Source organism: Camelus bactrianus, chromosome 36 (genome assembly GCF_048773025.1).
Source record: "Camelus bactrianus isolate YW-2024 breed Bactrian camel chromosome 36, ASM4877302v1, whole genome shotgun sequence".
Classification (NCBI taxonomy): domain Eukaryota; kingdom Metazoa; phylum Chordata; class Mammalia; order Artiodactyla; family Camelidae; genus Camelus; species Camelus bactrianus.
In genome coordinates this window covers 13,266,102-13,286,918 of record NC_133574.1, presented here as the reverse complement: position 1 = coordinate 13,286,918, position 20,817 = coordinate 13,266,102, and the positions used below count along the sequence as shown (strand labels likewise).

The 20,817-nt window shown below is 35.9% G+C and overlaps 1 pseudogene; it reads left to right on the top strand.

The window, feature by feature from the left end:
* The first annotated feature begins 334 nt into the window (after positions 1-334).
* LOC141576144 (guanylate-binding protein 6-like) lies at positions 335-10,218 on the top strand (annotated as a pseudogene).
* Positions 10,219-20,817: the final 10,599 nt, after the last annotated feature.

Below are 20,817 nucleotides of genomic sequence, written 5' to 3'. Positions count from 1 at the left end.
CTGCCATTATTTATTGATTGCATATAATTTAAATACCCAGTTATGCCAACTATGGTATATTTTATATGGACTCTGATTAATAAATATATGCAGAATGAATAAGTGCCCACACTCATCACTGAATTCCTAATTACACAACAGGTACTGTATTAGTTTTTCTGTATATGTTATTTTACTTTATCCAATTGAGGAAAAAGAAAGCACTTTGAACACTAGAATCCTTTTATATATGAAAAATTTGCAAACACAAGAAATGTCTCTGTAATTGTCAAAGTTGATATCTGCATTTACATCTGTTTTCAATTTCTTTTCATGGTGAGTATGTTAGCTGAAATAATAAATGAAACCATGATTGAAGAAGTGTACAGATGAATTTCTAATGTAGGGGTAAACTTCTAACTCTCTTGTTCTAATGTGCTTTCTAGGATGAGTCTAAGAAGGATTCATGGATCTTTGCCCTGGCCGTGGTTCTCTGCAGTAGCTTTGTCTAGAACAGCATGAGCACCATCAACCACCAGGCCCTGGAGCATCTGCAGTATCCTTCCAGGTCCTGAAACACCATGTTTCACTGAATTCATGGGAATGAGGATAGAGTCAGTCTCTCCTTTCCTGTCATTTAGTTTTCTTGGGTGGAACAGAGGGGACCCATGGCAAAAGAGTGTGTTTATAATATTTTTATACTAGAGAAATGTGGGAATTGTTGGTAGTGAGTTTCTTTTCCCTAACCAAATGTTAGTTATGCGACAGAGCTTGCAAAACATCAGGGCAAAGTCCTCTCAAACACCTGATAGTGTACAAGATTCCACAGAATTTGTGAATTTCTTTCCAGACTTTATCTGGACTGTATGGGATTTCACCCTGGAGCTGCAGTTATGTGGTCAGCCTATCACAGAAGATGAGTACTTGGAGAATGCCCTGAAGCTGATTCCAGTTATCAGAGTATGGCCTGGGCAGTGTACGGTCCAATAGAGTGTGGGATCTACTAAACAATATCCCTCATCTCTGTGATTGCATTTGTATTTGAGACTAAATCAAAGTCTGTGGAAATGGTGGCTGGAAAGTGGGTTGTAAAGATATAGGGGCTACAGTTGAAGTTTACTCAAGAAAAGTAAAGTGTAAAGTGAAATTACTCAAAACCAATTTGTTTTTTATACATCTTTAAATTTAGCATCCAGATTTACATGGGTGATGAAATATTCTAAAGACTGGACACTGTGTTTGCTGTTCCATCAATTTTTCTCTGTTGAAGAAAACAACTAATCAGCTAATTGTTAGACATGAAACTGCAGTGAAAAGCTTATCTAATGAACAAAATATAGATTTCACATGTTATTCTTTTCAAAGAGGGCTAGAAAACTTTCTAATCCTGTATAATTATATCATCTACAAAATGACTGTATGTTCTAAATAAACCTGAAGAAGTGACTGTCTTTACAATCTATGCCTTTTCAATAATACTGACAATTATTAGAATATTCATTTTACCTTCCACATCATAGCTTTCTCCTAATTCCCACATGTTTACCCATGAATTAATTACAAGGTAAAAAATTATTTTCATGGGTTACATTTCCAAGGATGTGTGTCTATTGAAACCTTGAGAGAAATATCAATCCCAATTTAGTCATTCTTCCTTTCATGTTTCTATTTATGATTTCTCAAAACAGCTATTAAGAAATTGGCTGGCAGGAGAGGACTAGATATAAACATTTACCTCAAAGAGTTTATAGATTAGTGGTGATACCTTAAAATTATATTTCAGGTACATTTATACTTCAGAGGTTTTTACTAATAAATACATAACACTGCATCAATTATTTTTAGCATCAAAACAGTTTTTCTTAAATAATGAGGATGTCATTCCTAATATTCCAATTACTGTCCATGATCCCTTGTTTGTAGCTCTCCTTTTTGGTTCCACAGCTCAATTCCTACATGAGGTTGAGTTGAGCAGAAAGTTTCATGTGACCTTTCATCCTTTTAGCTGCTAGTTAAGCAAACACATCATAGACAACCACTCTACTATGTGCATGTCTGGAGAGACCAGCCATAGGTTTCCTTTACTGGATCAGATGTCTCCCTAAATTTCTCTGCAGTTATATCATTGGTATAAGTCTGATGTGCAAAGAAGTATTGAATGTCTATGTTAAAAGAGTTCTGTGTGTAGAAATGGCAAAGACACACAAATCCCTGCCATGAACACCTGTAACCCCCTCGCCTCAAGACTCTACACACTCTAATCCCTGATTTTCTATCCCTCAGGGAAGAATCCCAAAGCCCAAATATCCAATCTACCCAGAGACTGCATCAGGCATTTATTTCCAAGATGGAAGTGTTTTGTCTTTGAGTGGCCAACATAGGAAAAAAAAATTCTAGCCAGAATTGGGATGGTATCTGAAGACCAACTGGATCCTAAATTCCAGGAGCAAACAAAAAATTTCTGTTCTTACATCTTCACTGATGCAAGGACCAAGACCCTCACAGAAGGAATCATGGTCACTGGGAAAGGTGAGTCTCTTTTTCCCATTTCCATGGGGAATGCTATGTGTTGAATATTTTATATAATGTGCTTTCTAGTATTTTTGTTTGATTCTATAAAGGATTCTGATTTTACAGACTTTTATACTCCATGAAGAAATCTGTATACTTTATACTTATCTCACTTTGGGGGATTTACAAATTCCTTCCCCAAATTGCAACGTTTGTCAATGATATCGGTGACTCCCACTTATCTGAAAACATCCTCCACTTAGAATATAATCACTCTCTTGCTGTAAAAACAGAATACTGCATGTTTTCAAAGGAAGTCCTATACAATAAGTGTTCTTCACAAGGAGAATTCAAAAGATATTTTGAGAATTTAGAGTGGTCCAAAAATAAATATTAGCCCATAAATCACTGAAAATACATTCAAAGCCTCAGAATTAGGAATAAATTAAACATGGTACACTTTGCCTCATCTGTCTATCTATGTAATTTTTATTGCTTTCAATTTTTAAAATGAGAAACTGTATTTTCCAGGTAGCCCCTAGTATGTTAGATAGAATTAGATATTAACTTTTTTAGTCCTGTGGCCTGGAAAACCATAAAAATGAAGAGTCAGTAGGAAAATGAAGGTGATAATAGTAGAAGGAGGTAGGGGTGCGTGTGTGTGTTTGTGTGTGTGCATGTGTATATGACCCTAGAAGCATAGTCTCAGATTCCTGGAGCCATTGACTGATAACTTGATATTTAGCCCCTAAATTTCCTGGCTTCTTCAGGGCTGAGGACTCTGGTTGTGACCTACCTGGATACTATCAATAGTGGAGCAGTACCTCGCTTGGAGAACGCAGTGACAACTCTGGCCCAGCTGGAGAACTCAGCTGCCATTCAGAAGGCAGACAACCACTACAGCGAGCAGATGGCCCAGCGAGTGAGCTTCCCCACAGACATGCTGCAGGAGCTGCTGGAGGCGCATGCTGCCTGTGAGAGGGAAGCCCCTGCAGTCTTCATGGAGCACTCCTTCAAGGAAGACAAGCAGGAGTTCCAGAGGAACCTTGTGGTAATCTGTCTTAGTATTTACTTTATGTCGCCTCCCTTTGAAGAATGAAGCCTAGAAGTGTTGTTACCGGTCCCACGGCTCATCTCTCCCTCAAGGATAAAGTAGTCCATGTTCTCATGAGGGACAGAGTTTCAAAGGACTACATTTCCTTCTTTTTTGACTGCCAGAACTCAGGCAGTTTATCTGGAACTCCCTTTGACCTTCAATGAAAAATCGGTATAGATATCCTCTTGAAATAAATACTTCTGTGGATTCCAAGCCTGTCCAGAACACCCAAGACATTCTTTAGCTGGCTTCTTTTTCTGTGAACACACTCCTATGGCTGGGAACCAAAATTTCTCTTTTCAGATCCACATCTCAGGCCACTTTCAGCTTAGGTTGCTCCTTGTTGTATCTATCATTGAAGACATAATCACTGAATGTGGCAGCTTCAAGGAACCAGAGAGATTAGGTAATGCAACTCCAACAGCTCAGATGAAATACCCAAAGGAGGTTAGGGAACTTCCCCATGGTCTTCCAGAGTTTTCAGAGCTGTGAATAAATCAAATCTTGTGACTGCTGTTTTATTACATGTCCTCCAACAGAATACTTTTCTCATGAAGAACACAGTTAGACCAATTCTTCTACCAGATTCTTTGGAAATTTACTTCCTCTGTTCCTTGCTTCCGGTGACAGCCCTCTATCTTTCTTCCCTCTAGGAAATCATAAAGAATAAGAAAGATGATTCCTTGATGCAGAATGAAGAGACATCAATCTAATATTGCCAGACTAAACTTGATCAGCTTTCAAAGACTCTAATAAAAATATCTCAGCAGGAACTTTCTCTGTTCCTGGAGGTCATGAACTCTACAGGAAAGCAAAGGAAATTATTGAAAAGGAATATTACCAAGTGCCCATGAAAGGAGTGAAGGTGAGGAATAAGGGAAACATGGGGAACCTACAGAATACTCAAAGGAGTCTCCTGAAAATCTGAGAGTGCAGCTCCATGCATGCATAAAGAGAGTGTATGGGGCCATTCAAACAGCTGTGGCTTTTAAGGTTCACTGCATGCTAATTATTCCTGAAGAGAGTACAAATGTCAACTCCCAACCATGAGTACAGATTTCTTAAATCCACAAGAGACAGAACAGAAATTATTCATTTTTTTTTACTCAACAACATATTTGACGAGTTGAGCACTGGTAATTTACAAGTCAGTCTTTGTACACAAGGATGATCACAAGTGAGACAGGAAGTCAACTACATAGGCAAGCTATAACACTCAGGAAAGAGCTACTTAGGTGTTAGAAACAAATTAATAATAATAATAATAATAATAATAATAATAATAATAATAATAATAATAATAATAATAATAAATAATAATGATAATAATGATAATGATAATAATGATAATAATAGTAAACAATAATAATGCAACTAATATATATTGAACTGTTGTTTCCTATAGCCAAAATGTTAAGCTCTTTCCCTAGACTCTTTAACTTAATCTTTCAAATAGCATTAAGAAGCATCTACATTATCAACATTTTAAAGATCTCAACTGAGAAGCATAGGCAGGTTAAAATATGTTGTCTAAATTTATAACCAGCTAGTGGCAGAGGAGAACATCAGCACAATTTAGAGGCACTATTTCACACTGGGAAAGCAGATATGTAAAAGCACCAGAGATTTGGGGTTTGTAGAACTGAACATGATTCTGATAGGCTGGATTCTAGAGTGAGGAGAAGGAAGTAGCACTGGGCAAGAGACTGGACAGAGACAGGTCACTCTAAGGAGCTTGGACTCATTGTAAGGAACCACTGTGGAACTTTAAACTTGAAGCAAAAGTTACATGGACTTAGTTGTCTTTGCATCACTAATTTCCCTATTGGAAATCTAATTTCTGTGCTTCTCCTTGGTTCCTCAGGCAAATGAGTTCCTCCAGAGGTTTCTGCAGTCCCAGATGGCACTAGAGAAATCCTGCAGGCAGATAAAGCCCTCACTGATGGGGAGAAGCCCAAAGCAGGTACAGGGTAGGGCTGGGCTCACAGTGGGATGTGTATGTTCTTGCAGTGCCCTCTGACAGGTGTGAGAGCAAAACTTTTCCAATACCGGAGCTTCCTTCCTTTCTGTGGAACAACCTTGCTGCATCTGGAAACAGCAAAGGGAACTGTGGTAGGACGACAGACAGGCAGAGCCTTTTCTCACATTCTGAAGTGTGTTCTCAATGGTGTGGACATGGGGTTTTGGGGGAGGACTTCAGAGATTTCCTACCTCTCTCTTTAATTTGATTTGGCCTCTGAGCTCAGGAGGGTGGAGGTCAATCCTTGCCTATTTATTCCCTCTCTAATACCTTCCTGGGGCAGAAGAGTGGACCTGGAAGGAGACAGCTGTGAAGGAACAGGAGCTGCTGAAACAGAAACTGCAGGAGCAGCAGCAGCAGGTGGAGGCTCAGAAGAGAAGTCTCCAGAAACACATAGTTCAGATGATGGAGAAGATGGTGAGAGAAAAAGAAAACCTGCTGAGAGAGCCAAACAAGATATTGGAACATCAGCTGAAGGTGAATCAGGCTGTGGCAGTAGTAGAGCTTGATAGCTTTGCCCAGGTACCCCAGGAAGGGATGGGTGAAGGTTACAGCATGGTCATGCAGAGATCAGAAGTGCATCTACTGCTTGTGATTTATTAAAACCCTGAAGCCTTTGAATCCTTCCAAAACCTGTAAATTTGGCTCTGTAAGTAGACTTTGGAGAGTTCAGGATGAGTATTCCCCCCTCTACTCCAAGCCCTCAGAGAATATAAATAGGGTTGAATAGCCATTTAGAGAATTTTAAAATGATCTCACAGGGCTTGATTGAACAGATATTCCAATTATTTGTGTTTAATATGAACAACAACTAGTACGCTCTACCAAGGTCACTACCTTTTACCAGGAGACCTGCTCAGCCCAAGGCCCTGAGGTAGATCTGTTCTGACATAAAACTACCAGAAATGTCCAGACTTAAAAACACATAGAAATGATAGATTTTACACTTGCTGCATTGCCTCCAGGTGTGGACAGATCCCCAAGCTATCATGTGGCTTGGAGTGATTTCTCTCATTGTTCATCTGAACATGATTTATAAGAGATTTCTATAATTTAGGGGCCATGTGTTTATAACAGATTTCTATAATATGGGTGACAGTGTCATCCTGAGTGGGACTGAGAATTAGTGCAGTCAGACCAAGGCTACCTCTCATTTGCATTTTTTGACTGGAAAATATTACATTTGTCCTCATGCCAGGCTTAGCCTCCTGGCAAAACCCTAAGGTATATGAATATTATTAAGGCTGTAAACTATACTTCTTCTTAATATTTCGGTCCAAACCAGGAAATATTCCTTGTTACAAGAGTCTCCTTTCATGATTAAGAGAGAACAATTTTAGGAATAAAACAAAGATAGTCTGACAAAGTTTCAAAGTTTGACAAAATGTAATCCTTGAAAAAATGGGGGATTTAAAAAGTTTTACTTCCTTCCTCATTTTTTTTTTTTTAGGTCCAAGAAGATCTGTGTACTGAAGGATTTAGAAAGAAATGTGAGGAGATGAGTACAGAGATAAATCATTTGGGAGAGAGAATTGTTGATACTAAAAATGATGATAGTTCCTTGCTTGCACAAGCCTTGGACAACCTTGGCAAAAGAATCGCTTCGTTATTGCCTGCCCCAGCTAACATTCTTGGTAATGTTATGAAAGTAGTGAGCTCACTATTTAAAAAGAAGTAGCTCTCCTTGTAAAGAAATCAGATATATAATATAATATACATGTATGTTCTCTGGCCTATTTCTGATATGCATGCTTTTCACTTTCATCCAGCAATGCTTTAAATATAAAAAGTGATTTCTAGAGAATACTGATGCCTGGCCCATATTAGATAGAATAAATGCATGGACACTTTGATATAGTGTGTTCATTTTTAGGAAATATATATGTGTGCAAAATAATATATATGTGTATGTACATATATACAAGAGTTTCACTGAGGCTTCACTTCTAATGGCAAAAGATTGGAAACCACTTAATGCTCAATTATGTAATTTGGTAATATATATTTTGCATGTATTTATACTAGAATTCTATGTTGCTAGTAAATAGATAGTGGAGCTCTATTTGTATAAATATAGAACAATCTGGAAGATAGAATGTAGAGGGAAAAAATGAGGCACAAAACAGTTTGTATAATGTGTTCACCGTAAAAAAAAAAAAGGCAATTATTTTGGGCACTCATACACATGTATGTATAGTACATTTCTGGAAGATTCATTAGAAATTGGTATCATTGGTTCTTCCTGGAGAAGACAGCTTGGCATCAGGGATGGAAAGGACACATGCTTTTCATTATATACTCTATATTTTCAATTTTGCAAAGTTAGCTTGTGTTATTTCTCGAATAACAAAGAAAACAAACTACAATACTAATAATTAAAATAGTAAATGGAATGTGAATAAATGGAATTGCTCATTGCTTCCAGAAATGACATTAGCCTGCTTAATGAGGGGTATAAGACTAAGATCAGAATACTAGAATATAAAGTTTGCATCCTAATCTTGTTTTTGCTTTGGCCTTGGTTTTTAATCCCTTATATTTGCTTCAAAAATAAGGTATGAACTTTCCTGTTACCCCTTGAAATCTCAACAACAGTAAACTTACTTCATAGGTTTCAATTACACTTTTACAGTGTTTAGAAACAAATTACTAAACACTAAGAATATTCACTGGTGAGAGGAATTCCCATCATCCTTAAGTTCAGTGGTGGCTTCTCTGCTGTAGGCAAGTACAGAAGGGGTGATGCACCACTGCAGAAATGGATGCCTTGATAGTAATGGGGAATGAAATACCCAGACACACAGAGGCCAGGTGTTGGCATTTAAACATCAGAATTCAAGTACATACAATAAGAGTAATGAGCATCGTGGTTTGTCTTAGCTCAGGCTGCTATAACAAATTACCATAGACTGTGTGGCATACAAAACAAACATTTATTTCTCCCAGTTCTGGAGGCTGTAAGTCCAAAAGCACTGTGCCGGCACTGTTATTTTCTTGGTAAGGGTCCTCTTACAGCTTTACAGATGACAAGGTTCTTACTGTGTCCTAGCATGTTGAAGACAGAGAAACAGAGAGAGAGAGAGAGACAGAGAGAATGAATCTCATGATTCTTTGTTATACAGGCACTAATTAGATTCATGAAGGCCCCACACTCATTATCTAATCCCTCGCAAACCCCATTTCCAAGCACATTGGGACATTGGTATTTGGGGTTTCCTCAAATGTATTTTGAAGAACACATTCAAACATTCAGTCTATAATTTGGTTGGAGTGGCAGCCAGCAGACCTGACCAGAGGAAATTCTGAAGATGGCAAATAAAACAAGGTGTCTGTAGAGAAAAAAAGAATGGGGAGGAAACCATTGGAATCAAGGATATATATAGGAAGCTGAGAAGTAACATTGATAAAAGGTTATAATCCATAGCCTTGGTCTAAACCAATTTCAGATGATGGAACTATCACCTGGAGGGGAGGGCAGGATCCCAGGAGAGAGGACCTTGCAACTCTGGGATGAGGATAAATGATAATGATTTTCACAGTGCCTCACGTAGGGGACCTCTGGAAATGTACTTGGATCCATATGCTGGGAAATGAGAATGCCCAAACACTTCAAGGACTCTCAGAATCAGGATCCAAGCTAGGAGTGATGCTCAGATCCTGAAAAGACATCACAGTCTCCCTGTTAGAGGTACATGACATCCTGGTATGAACACAGTCTTGGCCCAGGTGCAACTAACTTGGTCTAGTATTTTTTTCAAATAAAAGTATAGTTCGTCTGAAGACAGACACCATTTTATATATATATATATATGTATTTTATTTACATCTTCATAGTGTATGTTTAGGCACAGAGGGTACTTAGTAAGAAACTTCTGTAAAAACAAAAAGCTGACACATGTGTGATTGTTTTCAATTGCCAGAATTCCATGATCACACCAAACCTCTGAGATAATAGATTGTTTGGATTTTAGATATTAGATTAAGGTCTCTAATTTGACTTAAGGACCAGAGGAGCAGAAGAAACTCTTTTGGTACAGTTTCCCCCTCTGTGACCTTATTCACCACAGTCTCAGTATCTCTGCGAGGATGTTAACTCATCTCCACTGGAGAATTTAAATGACTCCGTCTAGTCGTGGCTTCAAGTGTTCAGAAGGAAGAATGAATGGCTTTGCCTTTTAAAGAAGAAACCATATAGTAATGAATATGTGACCAATGTATCATGGGTTTTAATGGAAAAGTAAACAATTCTACAGAAATATCTGTATATCTGTTCCCACTGAGAGCTTGACTTAAGCAGATGTTCTAATCCCTTGGACTAGACACACCCTGCATTGAAGAGCAAAGAGAAGCCTTGTCTTTTTTAGATTCGACATACAAGTGATATCACACTGTACTTGTCTTTCTCTGACCTATCTCACTTAGCATAATGTGCTCAAGGTCCATTGATGTTGCAAATGGCAGGATATCCTCCTTCCTTGTGACTGAATAATATTCCCTTGTGTATATGTATATGTGCCACATCTTTTGTATCCATTCATGTGTTGGCATTTAGGTTGCTTTCATTTCTTGGCTACTGTGGTTAATGCTGCAATAAACTTGAGTGCAGATATCTCTTTGAAATACTGTTTCTATTTTCTTTCAATAAAAAATAATAAAACTGACAATGGTCACTTAGAAAAATAAAAAGGCTTTAAAAAGTAGTTAACAATTTTTTCACACATCTATTCTAATCCTCATTAAGGAATGCTTGGTTCTAATTATTTACATTGTTTGTTAAATTCTTATGTCCTCCCTGCCATTGTTCTGGATTATGTAAAGAGAGAAAAGCAAAGATCTTGTTCTCATGCAGCTTACACTGTGTATGGGCCTTACATAATGTTATTTAGGCAGAAATAAATATTGTAATTATATACATGTATATATATATATATATATATATGTGTGTGTATATAGATGTGTGTGTGTATATAGATATGTGTATGTGTATGTATGTGTATGTGTGTGTGTATATATATAAATATTTTATGTGTAGTGATCAAGAATCTAAGTTGCAACCAAATAGTCATTTTTTAAGTTTGGTTTCAACCTAGTGCATCTTGCCTGGAGATATAATTGTGTATTATAGAGTCCTAAGGACCAAATATGGTAACTTTAATGTAAGGTAAAATCTAGAGTGCATGGTGATTGAAACAATGAATAAATAGATTAATGTTTGGATGTATGAATAAGTGTGACATTTGTTTATTATTTCAAAGGGTAATAAATATCCCTCTTATTACCTATAGGCCAAAAAGTAAAGGCTTTGGTTTAGAAATTTGTGTTTTTTGATCTCTATTCCTTTATCACCTGTACAAATTATTATGTTTAAACAAACTAAAGTGGATTCTGTTTCTATGACTGTACTAGTACTGATATGACAACTCTGGAATATTCTTCCTTGTGTCTCTTTTTCCATGGAAGTGTGGTTGTGCCACTCAACAGTGTTATTTGGATGGAATTCCTTTTATTTCAGATAATGTGATCTTATTCCTTAACCACTGTTCTGTGGACAGTGGTCCCAGGCTGCATTGAATATGGTGCTCACTCTTAGCCCAGGAAACAGTCCCTGGTAAAACATGAGTAATGAATTCCTCCCCTGATATATTTGGTCTAAGGCCCCAATCTCTCTCTGCCCCTGCTGACTGTCCATTAATATAGAAAATGCAGAAAATCAAGTTCTATTTCCCTCCCACTTAAAGTACCTAATTATTTTATTTTGATGAAATATGCACAACTATTTACTATTTTAACTACTTAAAGTGTACAATATAGTGGAATTAAGTATATTCACATAGATGTTACAATCATCATCACTATCTACCTCCAACCCATTGCATCATGCTCAGCTGAAACTCTGTATCCAATAAACAAGTCTCCATTTCCCTCTCCCCAAGCTCCTGGTAAGTGTGAGTAAACTTTCTGTTTCTATGAATTTAACTACCCTGGATACCTCATAAAAATGACATCATATAGTATTTTTCTTTTTGTGACTGTCTTATTTCAGTTAGCATAATGTCCTCAGGTTTATTTAGACTGTAACATGTGTTAGAATATCCTTCTTTTTAAGGCTGAAGAACATTCCATGGTAAGAATGTACTACACTCTATTTTATTTTTTTAATTTTTAATTATTATAGAACTTTTACATTTCCACTTAATTTGCAGTTATTACAAAATACTGGCTATGTTCCCTTTGTTGTGCAGTACATCTTTGTAGCCTGTCTTATACTCAATAGTGTGTTACTCCCACTCCTCCCACTCCTCCATACCTTTATTGCCCGCCCCACTTCCCACTGGTAACCACTGGTTTGTTCTCTATATTTGTGAGCCTGCTTCTTTTTTTGATGTTGTTTTTGTTATATTCAATAGTTTGTTGTATTTTACACATTCTACATATAAGTGATATCATATAGTATTTGTCTTTCTCTGTCTGACTTATTTCACTTAGCATAATGCCATCCAAGTCCATCCATGTTGCTGTTAATGGCAAAATTTCATTTTTTATGGCTGAGTAGTATTCCATTGTGTGCGTGTGCGTGTGTGTATGTGTGTAGTTTACAGTAAATATCTATACATAATATTTCTATCTATATCTATCTATCTATCTGTGTGTGTGTGTATATCATATCTTCTTTATCCATTCACCTGTTCATGGACACTTAGGTTGCTTCCATACCTTGGCAATTGTACATAATGATGCTATGAACATTGACATGCATGTATATTTTCAAATTAGTGTTTTTGGTTTTGGTTTTGGTTTTGCTTTTATATACCCAGGGGTGGAATCTGGGTCATATAGTAATTATATTTTGAGATTTTTGGAGAAATCTCCATACTATTTTCCACAGTGGCTGCATGAATTTACTTTCCTACCAAGAGCCCACCAAGGGTTTCTTCTCTCCACATCATTGCCAATATTTGTTGCTTGTGTTCTTTTGATGACAGCCATTCTGACCAGCAAATACACTACAATTTATTTACCCATTCATACGTTAGTGTATAACTAGATTGTTTCCATTTTTTTGTACTGTTATGAATAATGCTATTATAAACATTGGTGTACAACTATATATTTGAGTTCTTACTTTCAGTTCTTTTGAAATACATAAATAGAAGTTGAACTGTTGAATCAAATGGTAATTTTACGTTTAATTTTCTGAGGAATATTTATACTGTTTTCTACATTAGCTGTTCAATTTGTTCCTACCAATGATGTACAGGATTCTCAATTTCTCTACATCCTTACCAAAATTTGTTTTCTGTTTCTAAAGAAATGGCAACCATATTAATGTGTGTGAAATGTATCTCATTTCCTTAATGAATAATGATGATGAGCACCTTTTCAGGTACTTATTGGCCATTTATCTTTGTTATTTGGGGAAGGTGTCTTCAAGTCCTTGACTATTTTTGAAATGAGCTCTTTGTTTTTGTTTTTGTTGTTGCTGAGTTAAAGGGTTCTTTATATATTCTGTATATTAATTTCTTATCAAATGTATGATTTGTAAACATTTTCTCCCATCCTGTGAGTTACCCTTTATTCTTTTGATATTGTCCTTTGATATGCACAAAAGTTTTAAATTTTTGTAAAAACCAATTTATCTATTTTTTCATTTGTTGTCTACAAACACCTTTGGTGTATATCCAAGAAATCACTGCCAAACCCAATAGAATGAAGAGTTTCCCCTACGTTTTCTTCTAAGAGACTTTGTTTAGCTTTTACATTTAGATCTTTGTTCTATTTTGAGTAAATTTTTGAATATGGAGGAAGGTAAGGGTATAACTTCATCCTTTTGCATGTGAATATCGAATTTCCTCAGTATCACTTGTTGAAAATATTGTGCTTTTCCCACTGAATGGTCTTGACACCTTTACCAAATCATTTGACCGCATATGAGAAGATTTATTTACTGTATTCGTCTATATGTCTATTTGGATTACAATAGTTTGTACTAAGTTTTGAAATCAGGAAGTATGATATCTCCCACTTTGTTCTTATGTTTCAAGAGTTTTTATTTGTTTATTTGGAATCACTTGAAATTCCCTATGAATTTTAGAACTTTTTATTTTCTGGAAAAAATATTGGAATGTTGATAAGAATTGCATGAGATCTGTAGAATCTGTTGAGTAGTACTGACAGCTTAGCAATATTAAAACTTCCCACCTTTGAACATGGATTTCTATTTCTTTATGTCTTATTTAATGTCTTTTGGCAATGTTTTCTGTATGCAAATCATTCTTCTTCTAGGCTAAATTTATTTTTAATTAATCACTTTGATCCTATTTTAAATGGGATTGCTTTCTTAATTTTTTGAATTGTCATGTTAGTGTATAGAAATGCAACTGATTTTTAATTGTTGATTTTGTATCCTCCAAATTTGCTGAATTTGTTTATTTTTTCTATTTTTTGGTGAAATCTTTGATATTTCTATATTTAATATCTTGTCGTGTTTTGAGAGAATTTATTTCTTCATTTCCAAATTTAAATCTCTTTATTTCTTTCTCTTGTTTTATTACACTGGCTAGTACCTCTAATACTATGTTAAATAGAGGAGGGAAAAATGGGCATTACTGTCTTTTTTGTTATCTTAGGGGAGAAGATTTCAGTCTTTCATCATTGAGTAGGATGTAGCTGTGGATTTTTCATGCATGGTTTTTATCATGTTGAAGTTTTCTTCTATTCCTAATTTTTTAGTATTTTTTTAACAGAAAAATTATTAAATTTGATCAAAGGATTTTTGTGAATCAATTGGATGACCATTTTTTTCTTTGCTCTCTTAATGTGGTATATTATATTGATTGATTTTTCTATTTGGAATCTACAGGATGTAATCAACATTTATAGAATACCAAAAACATCAGAATACATATTTTCCTCAAGCTAACATGAAACATTCACCAAGATAGACCTCATTTTGTATCATTAAACACACCTTAAAAATTGAAAGGAACAGAAATGTTATAATGTATGTCTCAGACTAGAGTGAAATTAAACTAGAAATCAACAATGGAAAGATAGCTGGAAAGTCCTAAAATACCTGGATAGTAAACAACACACTTCTACGTTATAAATAGGTCAAATAAGTCTCAAGACGGATTTTAAAATGTATTCAATGAAATAAAAATAAAAATACAACTCATCACAATTTGCAAAATGCAGTGAAAGTTGAAGGAGTCTTGTAAGATATTTTGTCATGATATATAATCTTATGGAGACCATAAACTCAATTTTGGGAAGGGGAATAGGAAGACACAAAGCAGCAGTTCCCAGGAAGGGAAATGATCCTAAAATTAAATTCATAAATGGTTTCCAAGCAAAGAAAAAATCCAGGGTGTTGCCAGAAAAGAAAAGAAAAAAGATGGAGGGGTCAAATATGAAATGAAGGACATGACTGAAGATTCTTTTCCTTAAACCTCAGAATCATTATGGTTGCATCCTTGGAGTATGACATAATCAGAAAAAGACTCTCTGAGGAGATACAGTATGTATCATAGATGCTCTCAAACAATTGGGCTTCTGGAAAGTTTAAGGGAGTTTTTCCTCAGACTTCTCAGCAAAAACCCAATGTAGAAATAGGGCTACATTGAAAAGATTTGTGGGTTCAGCATTGTTGAGCCTTGATGAAGCTCACCTCACAAGGCTTAGACCAAATTGGAGGGTATTTGTGCTAATGAAGAGCTACAGAGGAACCTGTTGATCCTGCCCTGGCACTCCCATGCATGACTATACTTTCATACATTTTTCCTTACCACTTTATTCTCTTATCTATTTTAACCCTTTGTTTTTCTTTCTTTTCTCATTTCTTCACCCCTTTTTGGACAGTTTTGTGTAAGTAATGGACAGAGGACAGGCCTTGGAGTCAGAGAGCTTGCATCTGAGACTAAGCTCTAGAACCAAGCTAAGTGACCTAGAATATGTTAAGTCTAATCTCTTCACTTGCATAAATGTAGGAATAATATCTAATTTACTGTGTGATCATGAGGATTAGAGATAGTAAGTGTACTTCCTTAAAGGTGGAAAGTGTTCAATAAAAGTGGCTGTTCTATTGTTTTTATTACTGTTGCTACAATTTTGTTTATGTGGTTGATTTGGGTTCTTGGAGCAGCTGTTAGTAAACTCTACACTGAGTTTCTTTACTCTACATACTCTTTAATATGATTATTTTTATGAGGTTGATTTTGATAGCTGATATTGAACTCTCTTAGTCTCTTTACAACAGAGTATCCATCCCAAGATGCTTTGAGTGCTGGCTTCTAGAAATGCTTACATGATCTCCCTTGAGAAATGCCTGGGAAATTGCATCCTCCTATATCTCCAGTTCTCTAAAGATTTCTTCTCAGAGGATTCAAGCAACAAATCATCTACAGGAATTGTCATCTTATGCTTTGCTTCTAACATACTAACATTAGAAAACTATTTTTTAATTTTTATTTTTTATACTACAAATATATCTTAGGCTTTCCACTAGCAACCAAAGATACAGCAAGCCCTCAGTTGAAGAGAATGCTAATCTATACTGTATCAGTTTCCCCTTCCTGGCTCCACTTCTGGCATGATGGTGTGCAAATCAGAATCACTCCTCAAAAAAACTGATGAAAACTATTTTTAAAACACATTTAAAAATAGTTGGCCTTATGAGCATACACAAATGGAAATGCCACTACAGGTATACAGCAAATGAGGACACATTTACTCAAGAATATTTACTAAAGCTCCATAAAATGATGAGTCTTTAGTATTTGAATATCCACACTTTTCCCCTCTCCACTCATTGAGCTGGGAACTCCATCCAGACTTGTACAACCAAGAACACAAGTTTTTGACTCCCCCCAGGTCCTGGTTGGAGGGTTGTCTTCCTGGGAAGGACATGACATTAGCATTTCTCATACTGCCCCTAGATACTTGTTGCTGAGGCAAAGTTCTGTACTACTGCAGCCAACAGGTGGGGGCCCCATTCTTCCACCATGTTTCCTCTCATGAGACAAAGGTTCTACCTTGGGCATGGTAGGACATTGAAGTCCCAATTGCTATTGACTCAGCTCATAGGACAGGGGCTTGTGCCAAGGGAGACAAGCCAAGGACACCTGGGGCTCTTGCCCATATATCCACTGAGCACTTACTGCTTCAACCTGGGCTGTCACTTAGAATTGATCTATTGTTCCTTACTCCAGCACCAGAGTTGTGGCTCAGAGATTTTCCCTCGGAGAAAAGGCAGACCATAGAACAGAGAGCTCAAATTATCTCCCCAAAGGAGCCAACTTTATTTGCAACAGCATATGAAGTTTAAATCTAAGTTTGCTTTCAAAAACAGTAGAAGTGTTGGTGAGAGGCAATGGGGAGGAGACTGATAAATTCATTGAAGATACAGGCTAAATGATAAGCCAACTAGTTGCTGGAGAAAAATAAGAAACCAGCTGCAAGAACTAGAGTCTGAATAAATTTCAAACTTTGACCATCAGGAACTGTCCCTTCATAGCTGCCTGAATTTGACTGGATTAGGGTGTAAATAATTTATTCTCCAGGGCATTGTTATGAACAATAGAGCTTTTAACCAGCAGTTAGTGGAGTTTCATAGGTTAGTGCGGTCAGGTAACTAGACAAACACTGCGTAAGTCCTGCTAAAACCTTGTTATCCCAAAGTGGCTGGGCATGTCCAAGGATGAATCCCTGAGGAAAAACATCAGAGGCTTTACCCTGTGTCTGTTTAGGGGATAGAGGAGGAAGAGAAGGGAATGGACAACACTAAAATAATCCAGTTAGTCTTTAAACAAGTAAACAAGCTAACAACAATGACAAGCACTGAAAGAGGGGAGAGATGAAGCCAGTACCCAAAGTTGCTGCAATATCTAAAATGTTCATTTTCCAAAAAATATGAGACATGCAAAATAAGCAGGAAATTATGGCCTAGATACCAGAAGAATAGCAGGCAATAAAGCCACCTGCAGGAGAGACCAGATGTGAGAAAAGAAGCCATTATAAATATGTTCAAAGAAACAAAAAAACCATGATTTTAGAAGTAAAGCATGATGACAGTGTCACATCACATAGAGAACATTAATAAAGAGACAGAAATTATTAAAAATAACCAAATGGAAATTTTGGAACTGAAAGGAGCAATAACTGAAATTTAAAAATTCACTAGATGGAATCAATAATACACTTAAACGGGCAGAAAGTAAAAGTACTTAAGAATAGTTCAATAGAAATTATGCAATCCAAGAACAGAGTGAAAAAACAATGAAGAAAAAATGAGCAAAGTCTCAGAGAAATGTGGGACACTAATGTATACCAACAGACATGTAAAGGCAGCACCAGAAGAACAGAGAAGGAAAGGAGCAGAAAAATATTTGAAAAATCAGTGGCTAAAAAATTCCCATTTCCTAAAAAATTTAAATCTACATATCCAGGAGGTTCAACAAACTGCAAGTAGGATAAACTCAAAAAGACCCATGAATAGACACATAGTAAAAATGCCAAAGAAAATCTTGAAGGCAGCAAGAGGAAAATGACATCTTGCTTAAGAAAACTCGTATAAGATTAACAGTTGACTTATCATCAGAAACAATAGAGGGCTGAAGGCAATAGGATAACCTATTCTCAGCCCTCAAATTTTAAAAGCTCTTAATCAAGAATCATATATCCAACAAAATTATCATTTAAAAGTGAAGATGAAATAAAAAGACATTTGGAAAACAAAATCTGAAAGAATCTGCTGCCAGTAGACCTACCTTACAAGACATGCTAAAGTTAGTTCTTCAGGCTGAAAGCAAGTGACCCAAGACAGTAATTTGAATACACACACACACAAAACAAAGAACACTGATAAAGGGAATTATGCAATTATAAAGGAGTATAATTGCCTATTTCTTATCCTTTCTTATCTTGTTTAAAAATCATAAAGCAGTATACATTTAATTGTATTTGTGGGCATATAACATACAGAAATGTAATATATTTTCCAATAGCATGGCAAAGAGGTTGGTGAGAACAAACCAACATTGGGTTAAGAATTGACTCCAGATGTTTCACTTGAATCCAAAGGAACTAATGCATAGAACCTGAAATGGAAAGAAGGCTAATATGAGAAAAATTATACATATAAAATAAAAATTGTGTTCTACACTGGAAACTGACACAACACTGGAAACTGACTATAACTCAATTTAAAAAAAAGAAAAATTATACGTATAAACTTGCTCTCTTTTCTCCTCTCAGCTTCTTTAAAAGACATAAAATTACATAAAGGAATAATAATTATAATGATGTACTGTCGGGCTTATAACATGCATAGAGATAATACCTATGACAAGAATACCACAGTAAGAAACAAAAGAGAGTAGAGCTATATGTGAATGCTGTTTCTACATTCTCTGAAATTGCTGGTGTAATTGTGAAACTGTTTTTGACAAGACATATATGGTAAGGCCTAAAGCAATCACTAAGTAAATAACTAAAAATATATAGCAAGAAAATCATTAAAGAAGTTAAAAAGTAATATTAGAAAATATTCAATTAATGAAAAAGAAAACAGTAATGCCAAAAAAAGACTTGTGGTGTAGAGAAAATAATAAATTAAATGAGAAATGTAAATCCTATTGTTTTGCTTAGTTTTGTTTTTATGAACTCTGGATACAAGTCCCTTATCAGATATATTATTTGTGAATATTTTCTACCATTTTGTGTGTTGTCTTTTCAATTTCTTAACATTAATTTTTCAATTAATGCTATGTCTCTCTCTCTCTTTTTTTTTTTTTACTTAAAATGAATCAGAGCAAACACAACATGTGTACAAATCTATAGATAAAGCTGCTCTGTAAAAAATGCATAAATACATGGCAAAGAAATGAGACTTGGCATTCTAATGCTGATCATGCCATCCTCAGTGCCATAACACCAAATCTGTGCTTGCAACACAGTAAACTATGTGTATCTGCTATACCCTACTTCTCAAATCCAGGACTTATGAACTTAAATCAGAATTTGCCATCAAAAATTCAAACTTGAATTCCTGTACTAGGAATGTCTCCAGTAGAGACCACTAATGTTTTTTGAATATTCGGTGTAAGTAGCTTTAATTCAGATAAGGCCTAGGAAGGAGTTACAACCATTTCCCATTCCCATATATCTGGGTACACAAGACATAGGCATTTATTCCATATCTATTAACAGTTTACAGAGCACCCACTGTCCCCAGGCACCACATTAGGCCTTGGGATCCTGAGGAGGAAAAGATACACTCTTACCCTCAAGGAATTTGGCCTAGTGAAGAAGACTGTCTCAATCCCCTAATAACATCTCCTTGCATCAATCAAGGAAAGCATTTACTAATCATGCACTTTCCTATCACAAACTACATACATATATGTAGAAAAGCACATGGACTGTAAGCATTTGAAAACAGTAGGTTCAGGAGGGCCTTAGAGAAAATCTAGTCAAAGTCTCTCATTTTATACCTGGAAACTTTAAACCCAGAGTGGATAAGTGACTTACCCACTATCACGACAAGAGCTAAGATTAATATGGCACTTCCTATATGCCTAGAACTGCTCTAACAGTATTGTTTATTTAATCCTCACCACAAATCATTTTTGAAATACAAAACTAAGGCACAGAGAAATTAATTAACAACAAAAATCAAACAGCTCACAAGGGCAAAGTCAGGATTTGAATCTAAGTAGTCTTGCTCCAGAATCCATACTTTTAGTCACCATGCTATATTTAAGTAGCTATGTCTAAAGGCAGTCATGATTTTCTGACTCATGTTTTTACACTGTCTTGTTATTTTATACTTTCAGGGTTTCCAGCATCTCTAGAACCCATTGGTCAAAAATTATCAAAGAAATCTCAAGATGTTATGGTACTTCAAAGTCACAAGATCCTCGATTTGGGGAAAATGGCTCAATTCAACGTGGATGTATATGTTACCAGAAGGTGAAGATGAAGACATGCACAGACATGAGAAATATAATAAGTAATCTTGTAATAAGTATTCTTTTATCTTACTTTGACAAATGTTGCCACTTGTGTCTCATTTCCTTGTCTTCCTGAATCACTTCCATGTACTCCTTCTCACTTCCAAATCCCAGTCTTTAAGTGTGTTGATTCTTCAATCAAATAAGTACATGTTAATGTAGACAGAGCTAGGGATTAAATCTTGAGAGGACCCTGCACTATA